Source organism: Notechis scutatus, unplaced genomic scaffold, assembly GCF_049901735.1.
Source record: "Notechis scutatus isolate UNSWTSFEM ecotype Mainland unplaced genomic scaffold, rNotScu1.2 NSCUSCF23, whole genome shotgun sequence".
In the NCBI taxonomy this organism is placed as follows: domain Eukaryota; kingdom Metazoa; phylum Chordata; class Lepidosauria; order Squamata; family Elapidae; genus Notechis; species Notechis scutatus.
In genome coordinates, this window is record NW_028263148.1 from 58,616 (window position 1) to 68,035 (window position 9,420).

General features: G+C 44.6%; 1 protein-coding gene and 1 long non-coding RNA gene across 3 annotated transcripts in view; one reads left to right on the forward strand and one right to left on the reverse strand.

Annotated features, from left to right (window-relative positions):
* The window catches only part of LOC148128565 (vomeronasal type-2 receptor 26-like), a 90,816-nt gene that overhangs the window by 14,323 nt on the left and 67,073 nt on the right, over window positions 1-9,420 (forward strand). The window lies entirely within an intron of this gene.
* On the reverse strand, window positions 2,021-7,112 carry LOC148128567 (uncharacterized). The gene is made up of 3 exons (XR_015746274.1): window positions 6,683-7,112; window positions 2,496-2,849; window positions 2,021-2,399 (listed from the first exon to the last, which is right to left on the reverse strand). It is a non-coding gene; the product is annotated as an uncharacterized LOC148128567 (long non-coding RNA).

Sequence of the window (9,420 nt, forward strand, 5' to 3'; positions counted from 1 at the left end):
TGCCAGAATGATGTGAAATGCCATGCTTGACTGGCTCCCAGCTGAGGAGGGAAATCTTCATCCCTCTTATATGAGTCTTTCTTGATTTCCTGATAAAAACCCCTTTGCAGAAAGAATTCAGCAGAACAGCTGTCTGGGATTTCAGTTTGGGATTGTATGTACTTCACAGAAAAAAAAAAGTAAATAAAAAAAATGAAGTGTGTAAAGAAATTTCCACTGTATATTTTTTTTCTTTCATCAACCAGAGAAATAAAATAGCCGTTTTCAGGCTCTTTAATTTTCCACTCTACAATTTGTACCTAAAGCATTTCTCTGCTCCTCCTCCAAGCTTTTCTTATCTGTGAAGGGCTGGAGAAGATGTCCAGAGAAAGGGGACTTTGGGACTCTTCCCAGGAGGAGGTTGCAGGGATCCTGTCTCAAGGCAGCCGCATCATTGACCAGGTCACAAACCTCCAATGCTGCATAATGTTCATCCAGGTCCAAGAAGGGGCTGAATAAGTGGGGGGGGGACTTCTAGGTTTCTAGGAAGAGGCACCCATGGAAGCTGCTCTGCTCTCCAACCACAGAGATTGCTGATCAATTGGGAATCAATTTTTATGTCTCATAATGGCTCCTAACTGCGAATAGGATCCCTTTGCAAATTCCATTTTAAGGAGATAAGAAAAGCTCTGGTGGATTAGAAGAGGGTCAGTCTAAGATTCACACAAATCCCTCTGGTTCTTGCACAAGCAGTAGAAGAAAGCCGAGACTTGTGGCTTTGTGCCACATGGAAGAAGGGTTTATCCAGAGGTGGAATTCAGTAGGTTTTGACCAGTTCTGGAGAACTGGTAGTGGAAATTTTGAGTTGTTCAGAGAACTGGCAAATATTGCCTCTGTCTGGCCTCGCCCCCATCTCTTCTCTGCCTCCCACTGAATCCCAGCTGATTGTCTGGATTGGTTGCCCTGCACAGGAGAACGGAGCTGCAAAGCAGGTTAGTTGGGAGAGGAAGGAATGGGCTTTTGAAGTAACTTTCCACTGCCACGCCCACAAAGCCACGCTCACCAAGCCCCGCCCACAAAGCCATGCCCACAGAACCAGTAGTAAAAAAAAAATGATCCCCACCACAGCGATTATCCCACAATTTCACTTTCCTCCATCACTACCCACAACATTGGACACTCGGCCATCTCACACTCTAGGAATCTCCAATTTTAGTATCTCACATTAATCTGAGAAAATGTTTCCAAATTTCCCACCCCAAATTCAATAAGAGTTAAGGCGGGACTGGAATTCAAAAGTCTCCTGGTGATCCGCTCAAAGTCCCCCAGGAAGTTTTCCTGCCTGAGGGAGGATTAGAACTCAAAGCCTCCCGAATCTTGGCCGATACAACCAACAAGTTCTAAATCAATTATTGTCAGGAAGCTCACTCAAATTGACCGGCAATTCGTGCAAAAAATTAGGCTGTGCGTTTCCCAGAAGATGGGTAGGCTCCATAAACAATGCCATTGTTTCATTTGAGGAATGAAGGCGGAGATGGAAGGTTCTGGAAACGCCATTTTACAGGATGCACCTTCTTTAGGCCCGACTGCCCCTGTTTTTCTTTGTACAACACCTGAGCTAAGGAATCTCTGAAACATTGTCTTGGGTTTAGGTCCAGGGGCCACAGGAGAAGTCTCCCATCCTAAAACGTATCCTGATCCCTTTCTATTTTGAGTGCACCATGGTGGGTCTGTCCCCATTCTTGGGAAGGGGACATATTGTGTGGGTGTGTTTGTTGTGTGTATTGAGAACACGCAAGTTTTAGGGGAACCTTTGAAAGTGAGCTCAGTCTGTTCCTAAACTATGAGCCCTATCTGACCATCACAACAACTGAAGGACATCCAGATATACACAAAGCCTTGTTTTTCTATGCTTCAAGCATGGACCTCAATCTGATCGTCGGTCCACTCCTATTTTATCTTTTTGGAATGTGCAGTAAGTTTAACACATAGTAAATCTCACACGTGGTCATTTTGCCATTCTAGGCCCTTTTGCTTTCTATCAGCTGCCTCTTGTCTTTCCGCCTTATTCCTTGGATGGCTCCAAAGACCACAAAGCTAGAACTTCTTGGAAAAATCCATCACTTGTTTATACCAAGAACAATCCAAGTTCATTTGCTTAATTTTCATGGTCCAACTCTGCCCTTTTCATCCCAGTTTCATGGTGGGCAACACCCATTCATCAAGGAGACGTAATGGTGCAGCCACTGGATGCAGATGTTTGCTTGTTATGATACAAGAGTGTTGCGTTGGTCTGGCGTGAGTGAGCAAAGAGATGGGATTCCCCTGCTTCCTCCCTAAAATATTTTTAAATAAATACTTTTCTTCCTTATCTGCATGATTGGCAGATCATGCAAATAAGTGGACATGATTGTAGATGACTAGGGAGGAAAAAGGGAAGATTACCAAGTTTATGCAGTAATCCTCAGATGTAGCTTTGCTTTCGCTGTGACCACTTGGCTTTAGTGAAAGCATACCTTTTACTAGATGCAACTTGATTGCAAATGGAGACGAGTCTTTCTTTCCTGAAGGTCCAATCTGGGCCGGGCCTGATAACCACTCACCTGCGTGGCTGCAATGCCTTCTATTTGGCTGTGGGTAGTTCTCTTGTGGATGTCCATGCATCTGGGAAGGGTGAGGAGACAGGAGATATCGGAATATCTCGGAATATCTCGGCTGGGCCCAGGAGTTTCTTGCCACTCATTGCCTCTTCCTTCTTCTTCTGAAAACATCGCCAGAAAACTCAAAAGGCCAACAGTAACAATGATTTGGGTCTTATTAACCAGAGCTGGGGAGGAGAGAGATGACTGGAGAATATTGGAGGGCCTCTTCTAGAGGAAAGGATGAAAACAAACAAACAGAAAGAAAAGTGAAAGCTTTCAGGCTTTTTTCCGCCCACCTCTTCATTTGTGGCCCAAAATGTCTTCATCATCAACGTTTGCTAGGCCAGCCCCTTTTGGCACCCCAGGGACCCCCACAGTTGCATTCAGCAGGCAACTTGAAGAAGAAGAGGGTGTAAGTCCATGAAGGGAGATTGGACAGCCACTTGTCTGACATGGTATAGGGCAGGGTGGGATTCAAATGTGGGTGTGGCTGGGTGGGTGTGGCTTCTTTTTTGCAGCACCCCCCCTTGTTTTTGGGCCTCCTGGACCTCAGGGAAGCCTCCTGGGGGGCGTTTTTGCTCCCAGAAGTCTTCCCTGGGGCCCAAGAAGGCACAAAACGGAGCACAGGGCGGGTGCGCAGCATACATACACATCCCACACCCCTTTTGCCTCCTGGGCCTCAGGGAAGCGTCCTGGGCAAAGCAGTAAGACAGCGAGGGGATCCCGGCACAGCTGATCATCGGGAAGGGAAAAAGAACCTGAAAAGATTCCTTCAGGAGTGACTGGGTGGGGAAGGACGCAGTCAGTGATGTCGGGCAGGTGCAATAAGGACTGACTGGGAGGGGAGGTGGAGAGGGGTGGGGCCAGCCAGGGACACAATTTGCCGGCTCTCCGAACTGTGCAGAATCATAACAACCAGTTCTATAGAACCGGTCCGAACTGGTAGAATCCCACCTCCATTATAGGGTCTCCTGCTTGAGCAGGGAGTTGGACTAGAAGACCTCCAAGGACCCTTCCAGCTCTATTCTGATTGGTTAATAAAGGGCCAAGTCCGGACTTCCGGTTTGTCAGCTTCGCTAGCGGCAGGGATTCGCGATACTGCGCGATACCTGCGGCGCTAGCCGTTTTGGTGCCTCCAATTCAGACGGGTTTGGAGGCTAAGGCTGCCCTGTAGGGGCGGCTGAAGACAGGGGGGATCTGGAGAGGGGTTTGGGGGTGTTGCAGACCCCCTCCCCGGCCGGCTAAACCCCCTTTTCTCAAGACGGTGCAGCGGTGGTCCGTAATGGCCGCCACAAAGTAGCCGGCAGCTGGGTAAGAATGTGCAGGAGGAAGAGGAGAAAGTTTTTTTTAAAGTGAAAGTTTTTCTTGGCTGACCCAGGACTTTAAGACATATTTAACATCCTGAAAATTATGGCTTTCTGAATGATACTTTCCAGAAGAGAACTATAAGCGGCAATTTTGAGGTGCTGAAAGGAAAGTTTACTCTCCTTCCCTATGGAATTAACAAATGGATATTGAGAAACTTGTCTTTTTATAGAAAGTTAAAACTTGCTTTCTGTGATAAGTGGGAAGGGAGAGGGCAATATATATATATATATATATATATATATATATATATATATATATATAGATATATATATATATATATATATATATATATATATATATATATATTAAGATCTTGTTGGAGGAGATGCCTTAAGGATTTGAAGACTGAAATTTATTGCAATAAGGCTTTAAGATACAGATTTGGTCATTTTTTTGATTGATATTACCCCAGGAAGAGAAAGTGAGAACTTTGTTTTGGCTTGGACTGAGTGGTGACTTTGGGATTTTGGGATTGTTCTAACTTTTGAAACATCTTGGTTGTTGTAAGAAGAAAGAGGAAAAAAAAGAAAAGAAAAGATTTATAATGGCTTTTTCCATTGAGGAACTGAGAAAAGAATATGAACAAACAAAAAGAGAGGGCAAGGACGCTGTAAAGGAAGCTTTTCTCTTTTTAGAAATGGCGCTTGCTATTTATCAACAAACACAACAGATGGAGGCAGCAACAGAAGAAGAAGAAGAAGAAGAAGAAGAAGAAGAAGAAGAAGAAGAAGAAGAAGAAGAAGAAGAAGAAGAAGAAGAAGAAGAAGAAGAAGAAGAAGAAGAAGAAGAAGAAGAAGAAGAAGAAGAAGAAGAAGAAGAAGAAGAAGAAGAAGAAGAAGAAGAAGAAGAAGAAGAAGCCATCTTTGATGAATCTCAAAATTTAATTAAGAAAGAGAGGAGAAAGAGAGGAAGGAAAATGAAGGACTTAAAGAGGAAGGAAAGGAAAATGAAGGATTTAAAAAAACACCCAAGAAAGAGAAAAATAAGATGCAAAAATCAATATAATGCTAGAAAACAAAAGAAAAAAGGAACACAACAGAGAAGGGAAGCTAACAAGGCAGAGGCTAGGAGAAGGGGGGGGGTAGAAAGGCCTGGTGGGAGAAGAAAGAAAGGGAAAAGGTGGAGAAAAGCCACAAAGCTTTGAAACCAGATGGGAAAAGAGGAATTTTTTTTAGGGACAAAGGGTAATGTATAATTTGTTTTAAAAAAAGATTCTGCAAGGTACATAAGATGGTACTGTAGCATTTGTATTAGAAATAGAAAATTAGAATGGTTTAAGAGTTAATAAGAGATTAAAATATTGAAATGTTTAGTAATGTATTTAATCATTTTGGATTTATTATTTTTCTTTTTTAAAAATTAGTAGATAGAATGTACCAAGCAGAATCAGATTGGGTATTAGGTGTTATTTTAAATGTTAATTTAGGGGGATGATAGAAAGGCATCATACTCTGATTAGTGATTTCAGGAGAAACTCTTTTTTCTTTTTACTATAGGGTATGAGACAAATGGATAATAAAGAATGGACAAAGGATACAAATATAATGACTTAAATTAAAATGAATTAAATAACATAGAATTAAGAAGAGTGAAATGTGTGGAGAAGCTAATTTAGAAGATATAGAATGGTAAATAAAATAGGTAATGGCATGTAAGATGAGCATGAATATAATTGAAGTCCATGTAGAGAGAGGTTTCTGGGGCCAAGTTACTTTCCTAAAAGATCTTTTATATTTTTGTGTTTTGTGTGTTTATGTATGTGGGAGAATTAATAAAACCTTGCAGGAATATAGAATGAGAATAATGGTAACCAAGTCAGAGAGAAATAGATGATAATTATAAATTGGATAAATATAGAGAAAAATAATAATAGTGAAATTGGATAAGAGTAAAGAGTAATAAAGAGAAATTGGATAAGAGATATTTGTATGCTCATATGGAAATGGTCTAAAATAGAATTATATTGTATAAAATAATGTTTTATTTGACTTGTAAAATTTATAATGGAAAGAGGTTCATGTATTAATGGTTAATGATGGTTTGTTTGTCTTTAAAATTAATAAAATTTGTTTTAAAAAAAGGGGGGGGCAAGTCCAGCAAAGGGAGCTGGAGACTCACCGAGAATTCCAATCCCATCAAGGAGTGTCCAGAAGACTCCACGGCTTTGATCCCCAACCTGTGTCCCCTGAGCATGTACAGTCTTCCCTCTCCTAAAGATAGGATTTCTGCTCCTCTCTTCTACAACCCAACGCCTGGCTGTTAAGACAGCAATGACAGAGCCAGGAGCAAAAAAGAAAGAAAGAAAGAAAGAAAGAAAGAAAGAAAGAAAGAAAGAAAGAAAGAAAGAAAGAAAGAAAGAAAGAAAGAAAGAAAGAAAGAAAGAAAGAAAGAAAGAAAGAAAGAAAGAAAGAAAGAGAGAAAGAAAGAAAGAAAGAAAGAAAGAAAGAAAGAAAGAAAGAAAGAAAGAAAGAAAGAAAGAAAGAAAGAAAGAAAGAAAGAAAGAAAGAAAGAAAGAGGAAAGAGCACAGTCCCACCTAAAAGTCTCAACCAGAATTCCTCTCGTTCCTGAGGTTTTCTTTTGCACAAAATGTTCCCTTTCCTTCCTTCTCTTTATTTATATTTGTATCCCTTCCATTCTACCACACAACACACAACACACAAACACATACAAACACACACCCCTCTGTTCTTACCTTCTGTTCCCGGGCTTGCTTTTTGCTAGTCATCTTGTACAACTCATGTACTTTCTTGGTGTTAAATTCAGTAAACTTGGAAGCAAATACCCATAGATTCCTGAAAGGAGGTGAACAGCTATTGTAATTTTCTCTTTTTAGGAGCTGGGCCAGAAGCCCAGACTTTTCATGCTGGAGGAAAGAGATGCCCCAAAGAAGCAGTGATGGAGAGATGCTTTCTTCTGGGGCCCAAAAGTTCCCTCTTACACAAAAATGTCTTACTTCAAACTTGAGTGATGAAGACTCCCAAGATAAAGTCTGCAGAGTTTGATGCAAGCATGGCATGACCAGTCTGCTACTTTTCTTGACTACTGCAAATGCCGGTATTGTGGTTTTCTAGGGGTTTGGACTAAAATGTGGATTTTGTTTTTAACACTCATATTTAACAACATATTTCAACATAGGGGAATTCAACAATTGGAGACGACGTCTCATTTGAGGCATTGCAGCAGGTATTCAAGGGGAGTTGGACTGTTTGCTTGTGGCTATCTAGAGATTCTAGGTGTTAGATCGGGTAGATTGGTTCCAATAAGAGATGCGAGACCAGTGAACTTTTCACGCCGGTGGTTACTGCTAGGGCGTCCTTGTCCAGCTGGCTGTAGTTTCTCTCCAGCTTGGACAGCGTTCTTAAGAAGAAGGCAATGGGTGCTTCTTTCCCGTCTGGCAGCGTGTGTCTGAGGATTGCCCTGACACCAAAGGGTGAGGCGTCGCAGGTCACGGTCAGCGGTAGGGTTTTGCTGTATTGCATGAGGACGGTGTCTGATGTTAATAGGTCTTTTATTTGTTTGAAGGCACTTTCTTCCCGCTTCCCCCAGGTCCAGGTGGCTGTTTTGTCCAGCAGCCTATGGAGGGGTTTCGCTGTAGTCGCCTTCTGGGGCAGGAAAACATTGTAAAAATTAATGAGTCCAAGAAAAGCCTGCAGTTCCATTTTATTTCGCGGTCTAGGGGCTTCTTTTATGGTTTTAACCTTTTTTTCTGTGGGGTGGATTCCGTTTTTGTCTAGAAGGTACCCCAGGAACTCGACTTTCTCTGTGCAAAGTTGGCATTTTTCTTTTTTCACTTTTAGCCCAGTGTCTTTGAATTTCTGTAAGACCTCCCGTAGGCGGCTCTCTAATTGGGTTTTATTTGTAACCGACACTAGCACATCGTCGAAGTAGGGCACCACCCCTTTTATCCCTTGTAACAGTCTCTCCATCAGGCTCTGGAATACCCCTGGTGCCACGCTGACTCCGAATTGGAGTCTTTTGCATAAAAATGCCCCCCGGTAGGTTACGATGGTTTGCGCCTCTGCTGTCTCGGCATCGACTGGTAGCTGCTGGTACGCCTGTGCCAGGTCGAGTTTCGCGAAGACTTTGCCTCCACCCAGTGAGTGCAAAAGGTGCTGTACCACTGGGACGGGGTAGGCACTTTGCTGCAGGGCATGGTTGAGGGTGGCCTTGTAGTCACCACAGATTCTCACTGACCCATCCGGCTTTATCGGGGTGACTATAGGGGTTTCCCACTGGGCATGGTCTATCGGCTCTAAGACCCCTTGTGCGATGAGCTTGTCCAATTGCTCATTGATTTTGGGCTTGAGTGAGAATGGCACCCACCATGGCTTAAGGCGGATTGGGGCAATGTTCGGGTTTAGGCTGAAGGATATTGGGGACCCCCGGTACTTGCCTAGGTCACCGTTGAAGACCTCCTGGAAATCCCTCATGAGCGTTTCTTCCCAGTCCGCCTCGGTGATGTGATGGATGCCCGTCATCTCGATCCCCAATGGCGCAAACCATTGCAGTCCCAGCAGGCTTGGGCAGTCTTTGTTCACGATGGTGAGCGGAAGCACCTCTGTACGCCCCTTGAATGTTATTTTAAAATGTCCAATCCCGACCACGGGAATGAGGTTTCCCTGATAATCTTTCAGGGTCAGCTTCTGATGTTCTAGTTCGCGCCTGTGGATGGTAGGCACCATGCGCTTGATTGTATGCCATGAGACCATGGAGAGGTAGGACCTGGAATCTACCTCCATCTTGCATGGCTGGTCTTCGATGCCTACCTCCACGTGCTCTTTTCGGGCATCGAGGGTAGTTGAGTGCCCGATGATGACCGTCTGATGGGTCTCTTTTTTGTGCCGGGCCTCGCTGAACCGCTTGTTCTGCCCGTCCCGGCTCCACCGGCTCTTGGTGTGTCAGTCTCTGGTCCTGCGGGGGTGCCGTCTCGTCACCGGGGGCTGCCATCTCGTCGCCGGGGGCTGCCGTCTCGTCGCTGGGGGCTGTGGTTCCTCATATTGCAGCACACCTTGGCGATGTGCCCCCGTTTGTCGCAGTGCCGACAGATGACGTCGAGGAATCGGCACTCTGAGCGGGGATGGTCGCCTCCACACCCGGCGCACTGGAACCCTGACTTACGGCCTCGCCGCTCCCGCTGGTCTCGTTCCACCTGCAGTCGGTGGATCTCCTCCTCCTCATCCTCGGTGTTGGAGAGGGAGTCGAGGTCCCCATGGTGTGTGGTGGTGGTCTTTTGGCTGGCTTCCGGACATCCTTCTGGGGTTGGCGCCGTCTCTCCGGTTTTGGGTCGGTCTGCCATGTTCTGCTTGGTGGCTTCGGCCGCCGTTGCTTCAGCGATGGCCTCGGTGATGGAGATGTCCGCCCTTGCCATCAGCCGGCTCTGGAGGATGGGGTCCCTGAGCCCGAGAACCACGCGGTCTCGCAAAGCCTCGT